At 42.5% G+C, this 19,440-nt stretch overlaps 1 protein-coding gene across 6 annotated transcripts in view; it reads left to right on the plus strand.

Moving 5' to 3' along the window:
• Positions 1 to 14,761: 14,761 nt before the first annotated feature.
• Positions 14,762 to 19,440, plus strand: part of Klhl13 (kelch like family member 13) — a 168,355-nt gene continuing 163,676 nt past the window's right edge. For 2 of the 6 annotated variants that reach the window (XM_038316432.1, XM_038316435.1), the window contains exons 1-2: positions 14,762 to 14,871; positions 18,146 to 18,244. The gene's annotated coding sequence lies outside the window, so the exon portion shown is untranslated. Of the gene's footprint in view, positions 14,872 to 18,145; positions 18,245 to 19,084; positions 19,183 to 19,440 lie in introns of all 6 variants that reach the window. The other 4 variants (XM_038316434.1, XM_038316436.1, XM_038316433.1 and 1 more) reach the window with 3 other exon arrangements.

Genomic DNA, 19,440 nt, shown 5'->3' on the forward strand with positions numbered 1-19,440 from the left:
AATCAAGGTAACCAGAATGCTTCTTCAGGGGAGAAGTGGCCCACTCCCTACTCTAATTTGTGGCAAGTTCACGTTAAATCCAATCATAAAAATAAGCAAGGGCAATGGCATTAGATGGTATGGTTTGGAAGAACTCTGTGGCCTCCTTCACCAGTAACAAGGAGGGAGGTATCCCAAGTTTGCATTGTTATTTTCATTTAACAACCTGTGTCTTCTTGGAGCAGCGTTGTCCACCCATGAAGGCAGGCTACCTTCATTTGAACGCTTTGCTTTCTTTAAGTTATATTTTGAAATTCGGTTGTTAACTAATGGGCTGTCAGAAGGCCTTTTCATGCATCCTTAGTTTTGATTAACCCACGCACTACCCTATTCCCTAACTCATGCCCCTCCCTCCCTTCATACTGTAAACCCCAGTATTCTCTCTTTTTTGCTTGTCAAACATGTTCTACTCTCCTTCCAGTTGTATTTTTACTTGGGTTGTCAGATATTAGGTTTCCATCTGTTTTTTGTTGTTTTTTGTCTTCGCCTTTCCTTTGGGGTAGCCCTCCCCATCCCCCAATTTCTTTCATATTCCCATGTCTCCTCTGCTTAAGCCTCGTCACCTCTAGTATTCTACCTCTCTACTTTGGATTTACCTATGATTAACCACTTCCCCTCACTTATTCTGTCCCCACCCCCATGGCCCCTTTCTGATTTCTTAACTTATACTTATGCTCCGAAATAAACATTGAAAACAAAAAAAAATGAAGCCAGAATCAATACATGAGATAAGACATGTTATATGGACCCAAGTTACCTTAGTCAGTGTGAATTTCTCCGGTTCCATCCTTTTGCTAGGAATTTTCACGATTTTGCCTTTCTTTACAGCTTAGTAATATCCTATTGTGTATATGTACTATCTTTTCCATCTCCATTCACCTATTGGTACCATTTTCTAACTACCATGAGTAGCTTGACAGTATACTTGGATGTGCACGTGTTGTTTGTTATCTTAATAACTGCCATTCTTACTGGGATGAGAGGAAATTTCAATATAATGGATTTCCATTCCTTAACGATTAGTGGGGTTGAACATTTTTGACATGTATGTCAGATATTCCATTTGTATTCCATCTCATAACAATTGTCCATGGCATTAGGCTGCTTAGGTGGTTTCATTTCTTGTTGTTTCGTTTTCTTCAGTTCTTTGTACATTTTAGATGTTAACCCTCTGTTAGATGTACAGCTGGCAAAGATGTTGTCCCATTCTGTAGGCTCCCTCTTCACTTCATTATGTCCAGGATCCTTTTTAATTTCAAGGTCCCATTGGTCCATGGCGTCCCAGGGAGACAGTCCTTGCCTGTGGCTCCGTGCTGAAATGGTTCACTACCCTTTTTTCTAATCGTTCCGGATTTCAGGTCTTCTAGCATGCTGCTGTGAGTTCCCAGTACAGCGCTCTTGTCATGTCCAGAAGACACGATTTTGTTCTATTGCTACCTAATGTCTGGTTCTTACAGTCTCCCACTCCCATTACATACTTGAGTATGAGGGGGGCGGTTAATGTCCCCCTTTTATTTGGCTGAGCACACACACCACTGTCAGGCTTGTTTTCCACAGTTTTCCCACCACCCACTACACAAACCCCTCTGAAGACTTAGATCTGTTTCTAGTTTTCTGGGGAAACACCCCCTTGTTTTCCATAGTGCTGTACCAATGTACACTTCTGCTAACATCGCATGAGGACGCCTGGCTCTCCACGGGCTTCTTAACATCTTTTGTCTTCTGTTTTCTTCATCTTAGTCATTCTGATTGACGTGAAGATGGAGTCTCAGAGTCTGTTTTTTAATTCATTAATTTGTTTTACATCCCGGCTGCTGTTTCTCCTCCGTCTCTCCTCCCAACCCGTTCTCACACCTCAAATCTGCTTCTCCTCCGTTTCTGTTCAGGAAAGGACAGGTCTCCCATTAGTATCAGCAAAACGTAGCATATCAAGTTGCAGTAAGACTAAGCATCTCCCCATGTATTAAGGGCATGTAAGCTGGGCATGGTGGCCCAGTATGATGAGTAGGATCCCAAATGCCAGTAAAAGAATTAGAGACAACCCCTATTCTCACTGTTAGGTGTCCCTCAAAAGAATCAAGCTATAACTGTAACATTTATGCAGAGTGCCTAAGTCAGCCCCACGAAGGCTCTCTGCTTGTCAGTTCAGTCTCTGTAAGCTGTTGCTATGAGCACAGGTTAGTTGATTCGGTGAGTTTTCTTTGTTATTTGCCCCTTTGGCTTCTATAGCACTTTCTCCTCTTCTGCAGAATTCCCTGAGCTCTGCCTAATGTTTGTCTGTGGGTCTCTGTCTCAGTTTCCATCAGTTCCTGGATGACACCACTCTGATGACCATTGGGCTAGGCAGCAATCGATGTATATAACAGAATATTGTTAGGCATCATCACACTGGCATTCTTTTCTTCCATTCATATTTGGTTCTATCCTATGTCTCAGTGTCATCCAGCCTGTGGGTCCTGGTGCTCCAGACAGCGTCAGGGTGGGGCTTACTCGCTTGGCATTTTCCTTATAGACAAGGATGTTTGTTGAACACATTAGACAATATCCTTAGACATTTTATATTTCTTCTGAGAACTCTATTTCCAGGTCCATACCCAACTTTAAATTGAATTGAATTGTTTGCGCTCTCTCTCTCTCTCTCTCTCTCTCTCTCTCTCTCTCTCTCTCTCTCTCTCTCTCTCTCTCTCTCTCTCCTCTCTGTTTTTTCATGTATATTGTAGGCACCAATCCTCAATCAGATGTATAACAAAGATTTGTTCCCATTGATTCTATAGGCTGCCTCTTCAGTTCATTAACAACTTCCTTTATATGAGAGAAACTTACGAAGCCCTATTTGTTGATTGGTGTTTCTATTTTCCTGGATGACCATAGTCTTATTCAGAAAGCCCTTACCTAAGCCTGTATCTAAAGTATACACCCAGCTCTTCATTCTAGAAGTTTCAGTTTCAGGTCTAACATTAAAATCTTTGACCCATTTGGAACTGACTTCTGTGCAGGGTGAGAGAGACAGAATAAATTTTATTTGTCTATGTGTGGACATCCAGTTTTTTCCCCCACACTGTTTGTATACTGTCTTTGATGTGGTGTGTGTGTGTGTGTGTGTGTGTGTGTTTGTCAAAAATCAGGTGGTTGTAGGTGTGTTATCTAGATCCTCAATTTTATTTCATTGATCAATATGTCTGTTTTGTGCCAGGGTCTTGCTCTTTTTACTACTATGGCTCTGTAGTACAACTTGAAATCAGGGATGGTGATGCCTTGGTCAGGGTTTTATTGTTGGGGATTATTTGGGCTCTCTGGGATCTTTTGTGTTACCATATGTCTTTTAAGATTGTTTTTCTAATATTTTTGTGAAGATTGTGTTGGAATTTTGATGGAGATTGCATTTAATCTGTAGGTTGCTTTGGGTATTGTGACCATTTTCACAATATTAATCCTAGCAGCCCATGGGCCCTGGAAGTGTTTCTGTCTTCTGCTATCTTCTTCAATTTCTTTTTTGGTGTTTTAATATTTTCATTTTACAAATCTTTCACTCTTTAATTAGCTTAATTCCAAGATATTAAAAAAATTAAAGTTATTAATTTTTTTGAACATATGATGCCCTAATCATTTATTTCCTTCGCAGGAGTAGGAGTTTAACCTAGGGCTTCCTGTATACCAGGCAGGCCCTCTGTGACTGGTGCTATATACCAGCACTCTTTCAACACATAGCTACTAGAAAGATACCTGGAGCCGATGTTTATGGCTCACACATTTCTTCTTCTTAGTGTTGATCTGGTCTTTCTTTTGTGTGTGTAAACAAAGGCTGAGGACAGTCAGAAGGGAAAACTAACAACTTCTGTGTTTGTCGGTGACCATCAGGAGTTATCATTGTTGGGCAACAGGTCATCATCTGTAGGTGCAATGAGAAAAAAAAAAACCCGATTAGAGGCTTTTCAAGCATCACCTGATTTTAAGAGGAAGATCCTTGACAACAACATGCTTATAAATCCAGGACTATTGTTTCAATGGGGTACCTATCGCTTAATTTATTTCTGGGATCTCTAGACAAGGCCAAGAGAATGAAATGTAGTATTATATCAGAAGAAAGTTAGAATACAGAACTAGAAACTCAGATTTCTTGTAGAGAACGTTCCTATGGAATCACCAAGAATAAAAATAAGAAAGATGAACTTCATCAAAAGTCCCTTTCATAATGGCTGCCCATGTATAGCTCAGTGGTAGATTGTCTGCCTCACACAGAGCCTGGAGTTTGATCGTCAGTCTATTAAAGAAATAGAAAACAAAACATAAAACCCAAAAATGTGTAATTTAATACCGTTGTCAATCTCAACTAGCTCACTATTACACTATTATTAGAGTGTATTGTAACTATTACAATTACACTGTTAAATGATGACTAGTGGTTGTTCCTGTTTTCCTTTATGAATCAGGAAAGAGTCAGTGGAGGGAAATGATTTGTGCAAATCGATTAGTGGTTGGCTTACTTGCCATGGTAGAAAAGGTTAAATATAATTATTTAGAAAATAGTTCAGGGATAGGAGTATATCTCAATTGGACAAGGCTTGCCTAGCATGTACACAGTCCTGGTTCAATCACTATCATGACAAAGAAAAAGCAAAAAAAAACTGTTCTGAGTTGATCCTGAAAGAGATGCTGTAGACTGGTACATTCCCATGTTATTCGTTTTCTTGACTAATAGAATCGAATAGTTTTATGGGAGCTTTGTAAAGCTTTAAATGTTAGAAATACACAAGAAGAGACTAATTTATTAAGTTTGCTTTTGTAACAGTCTTCTTTGAAGAGGGGTCTAGTTTGTTTCGAATAGGGATTACTGTGGACACAGTTTGTCAGTCTACTGAACACATTTTGCCAGACAGCAAGTAACCCATCATCCTTGGCCCTGGAATCTGATGGTGTAGATAGAAGTAGACTCCTAAGAATTGCCTGCCAAGCTGGGAGGTAGTGGCACACACCTTTAATCCCAGCACTCCTGAGGCAGAGGTCAGTGGCTCTCTGTGAGTTCAAGGTCAGCCTGCTCTACAGAGTCAGTTCCAGGACAGCCATGGAAACATAGCGAGACTCTGTTTCAAAAAACTAAAAAAGAAAACAGAAAAATGAAAGAAATGCCCGCATTTGCAGTGCTTTGGTAAGAGGAGTAGTCCTTAGACTTGTATCACCCTTCTGGCACAGTTGTATATGCGCTGAAGAATAATTCATTTATTAACATGAGCAGTTAAGAAAGATGAGGTATTTGTATGCGTCTGGAATTTGAGGGGTTTACCTGATCCTCCTACTTTAGTCTGATGAGTAGCTAGGATACATTCCACTATGCCTGGTTAGATTTAAATATAATATTTAACCTCCAGGAGAATCCCATTAGATCACACTTCTAGCCTACAAATGCTACAAGTGTACAAAAAGAGATGTAAGGTCTTGAGTGGGCTATTGAGACGTGGAGATTGGATTAGTATCTAATGAAACTTTTCCTTTTATTACTGGCAAGAGTTGTATGCATCTGCCACCTGGAACACATGCACACATGCACACACACACATGCACAACCCCTCCTTCCATGTGCACACACAAGACATCCTAGCCTCATTTGGCTAGTCATTTGCATGGAGTAGATTCATTCAAAAAACGTATGACCAAACCTTTCATCATCTTGCAAAGTATAAAATCCTAATCTGTAACAGAATAGTAAAATACCTTATATGATAATATGCCAAAAGAAAATGGAGATAATAGTCCCTTCACTGTCTGGTCCTTGATTTCAAACCATTCTTGAGCCTTTATTATATACCTGTCTTTCTCTTTCTACAAAAAGAAAACACAATAAAGAAAATGCAGAATTTGAAAGGTATGCAACTGATTGCTTAGTATAATTGAGGGGTAATAACAAATATTTCAAGTATACAACTTGGTTAAATATTGACATATGTATGCAACTATGAAACCGTTCCTGTAAAGTCATAAGGCAAATTCCTGTCATCACTCAACATTTCTCTGTGTCCTCTTTGTCTTTTCTGTTATTTGGCCTTATTCATAGCCAGCCATCTGCTATCACTATAGATTCATTTTAATTTCATAGAACTTTATATAACTAGAATAGCACAGTATACTTCATTACAACATATCTAAATAATTGTTTTGAGATTCATACAAACAGATTGTTCTGTGCATTACATTTATTTTGTTCCTTTTATTGCAAAGCATGTATGTGCCAGCTTATTGATTACCTATTGATGGATAGTCGGATTGATTTACCTACTAAATGGTACCTCCTGAAAATACACCTGTTCAGGATATCCATATACAACTCCTGTATGAACAAAGGACAACACGACTATCCCTTTGTTCAAGGGGTCTGAAAAACTGGCTCAAGTCTGGAAATCAGTTCTCAGGCTGAGATTCACTTCTGTCATGATCCAATACAGCCTTTGTTTCATTTGTTGAGAATGTTTCCAGTTATACGGATCAAACAAAACTTCAGTAAGGTTTTTACCTATTTCATGCCTGGAAGCACCATGATTTACTAGCCAGTACCAAAGGTCCGTACAAGTCATGCCACCATAAAAATTCATTTTGCCTGCACTGACCATTACAGGTCAGGCCATTATGGGCATTACTTTGTCTATGCTGCCCATTGCAATAGCTATGATCACCTTGCCTTTGGTGATTCATTGCTGCCACCTGGCTCCTGCTACTCTGGGGCCCAATTAAACCTGTTACATATAATTCATCCAACTGAGCATCAGAATCTCCAACACTGAGTCTGAAAAAATGGTGACAACAGAACTCTTCAGATGTGCTGGTGTCCCTCTCATCATATATATTGTATCTTACAGGATTAATGAAGGGCACATCTTTGGGGTCTTCCCATTGTGGAGGATTGGGTTTTACACAGTGCCTCCACTCTAGCACGACAATTTCCCCAAGCCTTAAAACCATCAATACTAAGCCAAGGGATATCAAGCATCTCTAACCCCTTTTCTGTAGGCCATCTTTTGACACATGCTTCAGCCAACCTTTCAAACAAACTTCGGATGCCTTTTTTTTTCCAAGTGTGAAAGCTTCCATATTAACCCTGGAATCACCACTCAAAAGGCTCATATCAACAACCTCAGCCTAATCCAGTTTTATGTTCCTCCCACCATTATACCAACACCCTTAAATCTATTCCCACACATATTCCCCAGACTTCTACTTGAGTGAATTAGCAAATTCATTAAGTTCTTTAGATCTGTAGTGCATCTCCTCGTGAACTACCCTTTCTGTCTCCCGTCTAGGAGCGTTCTTGGCCTTTAATCTGGTTATAGGTCTAGAGGCAATTTGTGGAAAAATAAGGAATCTGATGATGCAGGTCTGTTCCTCCTAGTATCTCTGGATAAACTGACAAAAGGAGAGAATGAGCACTTTAATAAATCTAACCAACTTCTAGCATCTCCGAATGCAGTGAAAGACAACAATGAAGTCAGTGAGAAAACTGACCTACCCCAGATGCTTGTCTTCCGTACACGCTAGAATCCTGAAGAAGTAGTTCGTGAACAAACGAACTGGCCCATGAGATGGAGAGATAGAGAGCAAGCAAGAAAGCAAAGAGAGCAAGCTTCCTTCTTCCATGTCTTTTATATAGCTGCCAGCAGAAGATGTGGCGCAGATTAAAGGTGGCTATTCCTGTCCCAGAATAGATGTATTGAAAGTGGGTCTTCCTAATTCAAATGATATAATTAAGAAGACAATCCCTCACAGGTGTATCCAGCCACTTGTATTTTACTTCATTCCAGATGTAGTCAAGCTGATGACCAGGAATAAGCATCACAGAGATTTTCTTAATAGTTTTTTGTTGTTGTTGTTGTTTTTCGAGACAGGGTTTCTCTGTAGCTTTGGTGCCTGTCCTAGAACTAGCTCTTTTAGGCTAGGCTTACCTCAAACTCACAGAGATTGCCTGACCCTGCCTCCCAAGTGCTGGGATTAAAGGCGCGTGTTACCACTACCTGGCTACATTCTTAATAGTTTTAAAGGTTTACTTTTATTTATGTGTATACGCCCGTGTGTGTGTGTGTGTGTGTGTGTGTGTGTGTGTGTGTGTGTGTGTGTGAGTGTTATATGTGCTTATGCCTATAGAGGCCAGGAGAGGTTATAGTCAATTGTGAGTTCACCAACATGAGTACTGATAACTGAACTTGGGTGATCTGGAAGATCCACAAGCCTTCTTAATTGCCAAGCCATGTCTCTAGTCCCACATTCTTCACTTTTATGTATAGTATGAAGCATGGGCCTTAGTTTACATGGACATACCTGTTGAAGAGAACACTTCTTTCAGCTTGGCATGGTGGTGTATTCCTTTAGTCCCAAAAATTTGGAGGCTGAGGCAGGCCTGTCTCTACTCCAGTCCAGCCAGGGCTGCAAAACTAAAACAAACAGAACACAATAAAACAAAACAAACAGACAGAAGAACCTATTGTTTTCTCACTGAATTTGTCAAATGGACAACAATTGTGTATATTTGTGGGGTATAATAAAATATTTTGATCTATATGTTCAATAGTCAAAGTAATTATCTACCACCTCACCAACTTACTTTTTTTGTGTGGTCAGAATGCTAAAACTCTATTCTTTCAGTAGTTTTGAAAACAGCACATTGTTGCTTGAGTTTCAACTTTTCTGGTGATGAGAATTAAATATTTGTACCTATCTGTTGTTTGTATCTCTTTTTTTAATTTATTTTTATTTTGTGCACATTAGTATTTTTCTTAAATGTATGTCTGTGCGAGGGTGCTGGATCCTGGAGTTACAGACAGTTGTAAGCTGCTATGTGGGTGCTGGGAATTGAACCTGGGTCCTCTGGAAGAGCAGTCAGTGCTCTTAACCGCTGAGCCATTTCTCCAGCCCCTTGTATCTCTTTTGAAGAGATAAGTTGTTCATAAGGTCCAGACAGAAACAATCCCGGAAATTTTCCAAGTCTAGACAAAGGAAAAGTAAACAGTATAATGAAAAGGCATTCGTTCTCTTGTGTTCGTTTATTTCACCGCAATCCACAATAATCAAGAATGGAAACAACTTGTGTCCTACAACAGTAGACATGTTACGTGCAAAGCACGCTCAGATATGCTTTTGTATTGACTAGGAATCATGGGTGAATAAAGAGAATTCAGTACTTATACAGAGCCGGCTATTACATAATCTTTAAAAAGAAAGGAAATTCTGTCCTTTGTGACAACATGGGTGAAAGCAGAGGACCCTAAATTAGGTGAAATAAGTCAGGTTTATTTCAGAAGACAAATACCATATTATTTCACACATGTAGAGTCTCAAAACGTGAAACTTGTAGAAATAGGAAATGAAATGGTATTTACCTTAGGCAGAGAGGCAGAGGAGGCAAGGAAGAAAGGGAAATGTTGGTCAAAGACAGTTTCGGTCTGATGGGGGTTTAAAGATCTATTGCATTGTGGCCACAATTTATTGTACTGCTTACTTTAAAACTACTTTTTCCCCCAGATCAAATAAACTTTCTTATAAAAACCTCAAAAATCAACACAATGTCAGCAATTGTAAATGTGAGCTCAGTATCACACGAAGAGAAGAGATCAAGAAAGGCTAAGTATAAGGGGCCAAGGAAGAAGCAGATGCAGGGAATGGACATGAATCATGAAAGAGCATACAAAGGTAATTAGAGGTGTTGCCTGACTTACAGGTGCTCACCTCACCATGTCCTCATACATAGTCTTACTTCTATGTGCATTCATATTGGTATGGTGACCCAATTACTTCTTTTTTGATATTTTTAATTTTTTTCTCATTTTTTAATTAAAGATTTCCATCTCCTCCCCCTTCCCTCCCCTCCCTTCCACCCATACCCCCACTCCACCCCTCTCCACGCCAAAGAGACATCAGGGTTCCCTTCACTATGTTAAGTCCAAGGTCCTCCCAGCTCCCCCCAAGTCCAGGAAGGTGAGCAACCAAACTGACAAGGTTCACAGTGAGCCCGTCCATGCTGTAGAGTTCATGTTCATTGCCGTTGTCCTTGGTTTCTCAGTCCTCCTCCACCATCAGCCACATTCAGAGAGTCCAGTTTGGTCCCCTGTTCCATCAGTCCCATTCCAACTGGACTTGGTGGTCTCCCGTTAGATCTGTCCCACCGTCTCAATGGGTAAACGCGCTCCTCACGGTCCTGACTTCCTTGCTCATGATCTCCCTCCTTTTGCTCCTCATTGGGACCTTGGGAGCTCAGTCCGGTGCTCCTATGTGGGGCTCTGTCATTTTTTCCATCCAATGCCAGGTGAAGGTTCTATGGTGATATGCAAGATATTCATGAGTATGGCAATAGGATCTGTACATTTCTGGCACCCTCTCCTCAGCTGCCCAAGGACCTAGCTGGGGGCGTCTTCCTGGACACCTGGGAACCCCTCTAGAGTCAAGTCTCTGCCAACCCTAGAATGGCTCCCTTAATTAAGATATATAATTCCTTGTTCCCATATCCACTTTTCCTATTGATATTTTTAATTTTTTATTTAAAAATATTTTCATTTATTTTACATACCAACCAGTTTCCCGTCCCTCCCCTTCTCCTCCCCTTTCTCATCTACCTCCCTCCCCAACCACTCCTCCACCACCTCCACTCAGAAAAGGGCAGGCTTTCCATGAGCTTGCACAAAAAAATGGCCCATCAAGACGAGGCAGGACTGAGCTCCTCCCCTTATGTTGAGGCAGGGCCAGGTAATCCAGCACTGGGAATAGGTTACCAAAAGCCAGCTAAGCACCAGGGAGAGGTCCTGCTCTCACTGTCAGAAGCCTTACTAAGAGATCAAGCTTCACGATTGTCACACACATGCAAGGGCCTAAGTTGGTCTCATGCAGGTTCCTTGACTGTTGGTCCAGCCTCCATGACCTCCTGCGAGCTCAGGTCTGCTGTCTCTGTGAGTTCCCCCATCATTACCCCCCTGGCTCATACAACCCGTCTTCCTTTCTTCCACAAGACTCTCAGAGCTCAGCACAGTGCTTGTCTGTGGATCTTTACTTCTGCTTTCATCAGTTACTAGATAGAGTATCTCTGATGGCAACTAGGGAAGTTACCAATCTGCTTCCAGTAAATGGCCAGTTCAGGTACCTTCTCCACTATTGCTAAGAGTCTTAGTTGGGGTCATCCATGTAGTATTCTTCCATTATTCTGTTTGTTTAGTGTTTTGGTTTTTATGTGGCAAGGGTACTTTTTTTGTTGCAGTCTATTTTTGTGTTTTGTAAGCTTCTTGTATCTTCATAGGCATGTCCTTATTTAGGTTGGGAAAGTGATCTATGATTTTCTTGAATGTATTTTCTGTGCCTCTTAGCTGCAATTCTTCTCCTTCTTCTATCCCTATTACTCTTAACTTTGGTATTTTCATGGTGTCCCATATTTCCTGGATGTTTTGTGTTAAGAATTTGTTGGATTCATTGTTTTCTTTGGCCAATAAATCTATTTCCTCTAGGGGCTTCTTTCTGATCTTGCAGGGGATCTTTGGCCAGGGGGAGTGTGATGGGTTCAGTGGGTTTGGGCAGCTGGGTGGGTCTTGTAGGTTATAGTGGTCAAGGGGAGGTGGGCAGTGGTAGAGCAACCTTCAAGAAGAACTCTTAACTGCTCTTTGTCTGCTACTGCTGAGATGGGAGGGGGAGGGCAAGGAATATGCCCTGGAGCTTAGGGCCTAGAGATTGGGGCTGTTTATCTGGAGACTCACCTGTTCTTCCAACTGGTATAGGTGTTGTTTGTGTCTCTAGGGGCTGCTGATCTTGTTGGGCGATATTTGGCCAGAGGAGGGTGATGGGTTCAGTGGGTTTGGGCGGCTGAGCGGGTCTTGTAGGGTACAATGATCAATGGGCGGTGGTGGAGGAGCAGGCTCCTCAATTACTTCTTATAAAGACCTCAGTCATAGGGGACTCAGGCTTACCCTAAAGAACCCTCTATGAATGTCTATCTATCTTCTAAAGACTTGATACAAGTGTGGTTAAATTCTGGTATACTAGAACGTGTGAACACAATGTGTCCTGGGGTGGGGTGGGGTTAACGTAATTCAAACCACAGTGACCATTAACTTGTTTTGTTTTCTTTTTATCACGATATTTTGCTTTGACTTCTTTTTTCTTAGCTCCTGAATTTGCTGTATGCTCATTATTCTGCTTTCCAAAACTATGGCATTCTAAATGATTTTTGTTCTCTTTGTTGTTGATGTAGTAGTAGTAGTAGTAGTAGTAGTAGTAGTAGTAGTTGTTGTTGTTGTTGTTGTTGTTGTTTTGGGGCTGGGGTTGAACCCAGAACCTTGTCGAGGCTAAATATGCACTTTTCCATTGACCTACACCTCAGGCCTTTTCTTGTTCTTGATGACTAATATAGATTGTCTTATATGAAACTGAAAAGTTTGTGAAGTCTGCCAGGCCAGCATTATTACCATCTCCAAAGCTGAGGAAAATACATTAAGACAGAATAATGGGCAAAGTATATATCATATACGTTCAGTGTCTTCTGACTCCAAGCCTAGGGTTCTAGCTGCTAGATTAACTATGTCAAAAAAAAGCACCTTAGCCCAAATAGCAAGATTCCCATTGATTAAGTACACTTGTAGCCTCTCGTTCCAGTTCAAATGTGGAATCCACAGCTGTCCTCAGCCTTACTAAAACTTTTCTCCTTGGGTGGGAAAACTGATCACACCCAACTAGCCCATTTCCCCATCATTTCTGGTGGAGGAATTTGAAGTACAAATACTTGAATCTTTTTGGTGGCAGGGAAAAACAGTAACTTTGACACATATTAACTGAATCTGTGTTTATTTTAAACTGTATTCTAGGCTTTTGACACAGTGAAATTAATTACCTTGGAAGCATCTTGATGAGATTGTAAACTAGCAGGGTCCGTCTCACTGATGGGCATTGGCTGTCTGGTTACATATACAATAATTCTTGGATAAGCATAGAGGGGAAGCCAGGGAATGCACCACCGTTAACACAGGTGGACTGGACTGAATGCGCTGATAGGTAAAACGTAATCATGCACATCACATGTGTACTTGGAGTAACTCTCATCTTGCAAGTCTGATAAGTATGGTGGGCTGTCTTTAGCTCTAGCACACTCTTTTTTTTTTTTTTTTTTTGGTTTTTTGAGACAGGGTTTCTCTGTGGCTTTGGAGCCTGTCCTGGAACTAGCTCTTGTAGACCAGGCTGGTCTCGAACTCACAGAGATCTGCCTGCCTCTGCCTCCCGAGTGCTGGGATTAAAGGCGTGCGCCACCACCGCCCGGCAACTCTAGCACACTTTTAAGTAGCTGGTTATTTTTAAAATCTGCCTAAAATCTATCATGCTGCCAGAATTCTAGTGTAAGGAACTTTCAATATGAGGAACAGAAATATTGAGATCGCAGACGCTAGATCAGCTTACTGGTAGGCGAACAAAGTATTGGGACACACATATCATTCCAGCCCCTAGTCTCATCACTCTCTGAAAGCCAGGGTAAACCCCCACAGAGATCAATTAGATTGGTTGCTAAGCAAGCTCCAGTATTGTTCCAGGAAAAAACTAGAAATTTACAAAAAAATATATTTGGTGTATATTTGTATGTTTGTGAGAGTGCGGGCGGCCATTGGCACTGTGAAGTGCCTGCGGAGGTGACAGGGCAACTTCCACCACATGAGACTATGAGGCCTGGGGAATCAAACTCCGGTCTTCAGGCTTGGCAGCAGATGCCTTAACCTGCCGAGCCACCTTACCTGCCCGAGACTAGACTTTGAAGTGGAAATGATGAGGGAGTCTAGAGCAATAGGTAGACAGGATGACAGAAGAAAGAGAAGGAGGTGACCTGAAGGCTCGACTGTCAGGAAGGCGAATGATTAACGGAAGATGGGCAAGGGGCAAGCTGACTCGACTGTTTCATTTTGTTTTATTGGTTGGGGTCTAGGTTAATGGAACTAGGCAGAAAGAACGATGATTTAAAACTTAGAAGAGTGGTCTCTGCAGTTTGGAATTAGTGTAACATAGTGGTGAAGAGATTGGGCCCCGCTTTGCCATTTCCTAGTTCATAATCTTCACGGACCTCGTGGAGTAGCGCTGACGGTACAGGGAGTTCAAAGCACAGCGCGGATAATAGTCGGTAAAATGTTAACTGCTGTGTTTGTAGTTGTTCTTCCTCTTCCCTAATATTCTGTACTCGAATAGGAAGGAGACACGATGCACACATTCCAGATCATTATAAGAGTGATGAACAATTAGTTGTATGTGTGCCTAGATGAGGTTTATTTTGAGTTTGGGGCCCCACTGAGGTGATGCCACATCTCTTTCTCAGTACCTCCTTTGCATGGTCTCTGGAGTGACTTCGAAGAGGCTGAAGTTATGGCTGGCAGGGTGCTCTTGGTAACTTCCTTGGAGAAGTCCATGCTCTGCTGTCCCTTGATACTTGACAGTTTTCACTTCTGCCTCCTGGACATTAGAAGCCATGCGGGCTCACACCCAAGTGTCCTGGTTTCAAAGGCTCCCAGGCCACTTGGCAGTCATCCTGCTTCCGGGCCCAGCCTTGTCTCTCTCTTTGGCTGAGTGTTCAACTCGGACCCCACACACAGTCCTAGCCCCAGCCTCCGCGCAGGCGCCGGCAGGGCCACCCCTGCCGCCATGTTTCCCCCGCCCACTCACTCCCCTCCCACCACTCTCCCTCCCCTCCCCAGCTGGGCTCCCGCTCCCCCCCTTATCCTCCCCCCCCCCCCTGGTGAGGTCAGGCGGAGGCTCTGCCGCTGCTGCCGCGGCAGCTCAGCTCCTATTCCCAGGCAGCCTGGAAGAGGGACTTTGGCAAATAACCGGAGCGGCATTCGGGTTAGGGTAAGCGCTCTCCCTCTGCCCGAAGATCAGGAGAAGTGGCCAGGGCGACTAGGGGGTGCAGTGGTGCGGGGCGTCTGTGCCTCGCGGCAGAAGGGGACTAGGGCTGCGCTGCGCGACTCCCTCTTTGGCTCTCGGGAGCGCAGCTGCCCGCGGAGGAGCGGCTGGGTGCAGAGACTCAGCAGTCAAGGTGAGGCGGTACCCTGAAGTCCCAGGGGCTCCACGGGCTTCCCCACCCTCTGCACCCGCGGTGCGCGGCACCGAGTTGGGATCTGCGCGGGGAACTGCGAGGCGGGGAACCAGCTCCTCTCTTTGCCCACCCGGGTTTTCAGCCCCGCGCTGTCGCGCGCTCAGAGCTCCGCACCTTTGCACTTTGCAGGTCCCTTTGGCTCTACCAGAAGCGTGGGTACTTCTACGACCCCAGTCAGAACTCAGTTTTCCTGGGCTTCTTTGTCATCCTTCCAAGATCTTCTCTGGTTTTTCCCTGTCGCTGCGCTGCCGTGATCCTCTGGGGTTCCTCTGTCAACCGCAGCCTCAGAGTCTCTCGTCCTCTAACAGTTTCTACTTTGTGCCTCCTAAACCATCCCGCTTTCAGAATCTTGAGAGACTCCATCGCTGGCTCCCCAGTCGAGAACACTTTTTTCCCTCCAAGCTTTTTTAACTTAGTTCTGAATGTCTTCAATTGTGAATGCCTTGGCTCTTTTCAGCCCCTTTAAAAACTCCCAGTTGATGATTTATTTTCTTGGAGTCTTACAGGGTTCAAGTCTATCATTTACAGAAAAAAGGAACAAATTTATTTATTAAATATCATTTAATAAGCATCTGTTGAGGAACTTGAGAGGTTTCTTTCTAGGTTTTAATAACGTAGTCCAAACACCAGTCACGTAAAATGTGTGTATATATATTTGTATGAAATGTTTGTAGACGGCCCTAAACCTTCCTGGCAGTGGAGCAGGGCAGATTAAAGAAGGTCTGGTGGGGTTTGTAACCCTGCCTCCATTTCTCCATCTAGAAATTAGGATGCTCAGTGTTTAAGTGTAGTTGGAGGATGACCATAGAGATTTGGAGCGAGTCACTCAAGTTAGTCGCTAAGCACACTGAATGGGCACTGAGAAGCTTTGGAGGTTAAAACTAGCTACCTCTGTTGGGAGGGGACCTGCCTTTTAAAGAGAAGCCACAGTTTCATGTGGTACCTTTTGGAAGCTCGTGGTTCTTTCAAAACAACCAAACCAAGCCCCCCACTTTCTTCCCATGCAGTTGCCATGTTAGTTCCTGCACTGAGGTGCCTTCGCTCATTTCCATGCTGTAATTAGTGTGAGGAAATTGAATGGAGAAGCCGAAAGTGAACGAGCACATGCTGACGTGTGCAACCGTGCTTCTAGAGAGAGGTTTTAGCTAGTGCTCAAACCTGAAAACTGAGTAAAATGAGTTAAAGAGCCGTGACATCATTCTATATCTAAAAACATTAGCCCCTTTAACCACAAGTCCTTATTAATACCCTTAGACATACCACTGATGGATTTGTTTGCTTAATGTGTGACCAGGTGCTGGCATTGCCACACCAGTTCACTAATTAGCAGCAGCCTCAGAAGCAAAGCAAGTTGCCCATAAAGATGGTGACAGCATTCACTCTCCTGGTAGCACTTAAGTTTGGTCGTGAAGCATTGAGAAGAGCTTCTGCCGCAGTATCAAATGAAACGTTTGGAAATAGTCAAGCACTTCAAATGCTCAGTATTTTTAAGTTGCCATCTTTATTAGCAAAATTAAAAAAAAATGTGTGGTGTGGTTCTATCGGTTTTAGTCGATGTTTTGAAGTAATTTTCAGAAGAGTGTAGAGGCTGTATCACTGGTCAGTTTAGTTAGGTAGCTTGCTGCTGATACTTCCTTTTGCAATGAATTTCTAGAACTTACTGTAGTTCTAGTAAACCTTAGAAGGTGATAGGAAAGGGTACTTACCCTAGTAGGCCCACCATGTTCATTTTTTTTTTGCAACCCATTTTTGAGACATACATTTTACGTGTTTCCCTTTGAGATTATTATTATTAAGCCTAAACTAAGATTATCACTGGTGTGACTTTCTAATTAATAACTATTAATTTTTTTTGGCCTGGAAGATAAAGAAAATTAGTGGGTGTGAGTCAGACATAATCATTTTTTTTCTCTGTATTTTCAGTATTTGGCAGATTGTTTGATATACTTAGCGATTATCATACTGAATATTTCTCTTTCCTTTAAAAAAATTGAAAAAGGGGTCTCGCATGGCTCATACTTGGCCTCTGGCTTGGTATGTAGTTGAGGGAGAACTTGTGACCCTCTGATCTTCAGCTACTCAGTGCTTGGGTTACATACCGCAGAACCAGTTCAGACTAAAAGGATCATTTCTGATTTTACTAAAGCTAACTTCAGGTTCTGCTACTATTACCTTTTTCTTTTATATTATATTCATTAATTTGATCTGCAGTACTGAAATGAGATTAACCTACATATTCAAATTGCTTAATTTGTGATGTTTAATATATTATTAAAACCTTTTCTGCAGTTTGTTTCTGGTGTAATTCTGTTTACTTCTGTAAACTAGTGTAACGATTTGGCAAAAAAATCACATTTTAAAGAAGCATAGAAAGTGTGAAAAACTAAACAGTTCTAGAGTAAACATTTCAAAAGTAGAGAAAATGGTTTTATCAGAGTGAGAGATATTTATAGCGATGAAGTTTTTTTAAGTATTACTAGTTAATTTAGTATTTCATGGTATAAAATCCGTTTAATGTCTTCCATGTGCCAAGGCTCTATATAGTAGGCATAGTGTAAAAACTTGTAACTCTGAATCCTTATAGATTGTAAAAAGAGCAAGAAATAAAATATATAGAGTGTTAAAAAAAACTAGAAAACACCTAGTTTCACAAGGGCGGCATATGCGGGTTGGCAATTTACCTGGAGTAAGAAATGTCTATCTAGTCCGGAAAGCATAAGTTTGGGTGTGTCTCTGAGGGCGGTCCTGAGATTAGTGTATGGATCTGAGTGGACGCCACAGGGAAGATCTGCCCTCTGTGTGGGTGGGCACCATCCAATTGGCTGCAGAGAACACGTACAGAAGGCGTGTTGCTCTCTCCCACACTTAGGAGAGACACTCTTTCCCCTGCTGCCTTGGACATCGGAACTCCGGAACTCCGGGCTCCTTTGCCTTTGGACTGAGGCTCCACTCTTAACCAGTGGCCTCTTAGGTTCTCGGGTTTTTTGGTCTCCATTAAACTGAGAGTTTCACCGTTGGCTTCCTCAGTTCTGAGGCCTTGAGACGGAGACTGAGCTCTACCCCAGCATCCCTGGGTATCCAGTTTTCAGACAGACTGCTCTCGGACGACTCTGTTGTTGCGATTTGGTAAGTCAATTCCCGTAGTATATCTCCCCTCTCAGAACTACATGAATCCCCTATGTGTTCTGTGTTTCCTTCTGGAGAACTCCGGCAACTATATAGCTTCTTAGAGAAGAGGTGTTTTTTGAGTACAGCCCTAAAGAGAAGAGAGAATGTTTTTAGTTTCTCAAGAACTGGGAACAAGCTGGGCCTGGCGGTGCGCGCCTTAAATTCCTGCACTCTGGGGACAACAGGAGGCCTAACCCCACGTGTTTGAAGCCAGCCTGGTCTATAGAGCTAGGGAGGTTCAGGACAGTCAGGGCTACACTGTTGAGTTCTGTCTCTTAAAAAAATTCTGGGTTGCCAGGTGGTGGTGGCGCATGCTTTTAATCCCAGCACTTTGAAAGGCAGAGGCAGGCTTATCTCAGTGAGTTCGAGGCCAGCCAGGTCTACAAAAGCTAGTTCTGGGACAGGCTCCAAAGCTACAGAGAGATACCCTGTCTCGAAAAACAAACAAACAAAAAAATTGGGAACACATTCTCCTGGGAAAATTCAGACATAGGATTCGCAAAGAACAGAAAAGACAGTGTGGTGAGGTCTTTAGCAAGCTGGACCAGAGGGTGTTAGAGATAATAGATACGTACGTAGAGTTTGGAAGACCTCAGAAAGAATTTGAATTTGGTTGTCAGAACAATGGGAAGCCATCAGGGAATCTGAAATTATTGGCTGACAAAAAAAACACAACATGTTTTACAGAGCATTAAACTGAATGCCTGGCCCAGTCATTTACATTAATACTCAAGAATGAAAACTCTGGTAAATTCGCTAAATAGCAGTGCTTTTGTTTTTCTACTCTGTTTACAAAAGGGCCTAGGGAACTAGAAACTCGAGGACCTGAGCAAAGCCTGTTCAAAGCTGCCCGAGCAGTCCGCTTGCCTCAGGCAAATTGTTACCAGTGTTGCAAGGTAAGTCGTCAACAACTGTGCAGGGCCTGGCGGCGCACATACCTTTCATTTCAGCACTTGGGAGGCAGAGGCAGACAGATTCCCCGAGTTCTAGGGCAAAGGCTACTCAGGCAGACAAACAGAACAAAACAGAGCCAAAGCCGGGGAAAAAAACAAAAAACAAAAAAAAAACCCAAAACACCACCGCAGTGTACAGATCATTGTGCGGTTTAAGAATTTGTTTTTCGAGGACCGATCTGTTCTTTTCTTATACATATC

This window comes from Arvicola amphibius, chromosome X (assembly GCF_903992535.2).
Source record: "Arvicola amphibius chromosome X, mArvAmp1.2, whole genome shotgun sequence".
Classification (NCBI taxonomy): domain Eukaryota; kingdom Metazoa; phylum Chordata; class Mammalia; order Rodentia; family Cricetidae; genus Arvicola; species Arvicola amphibius.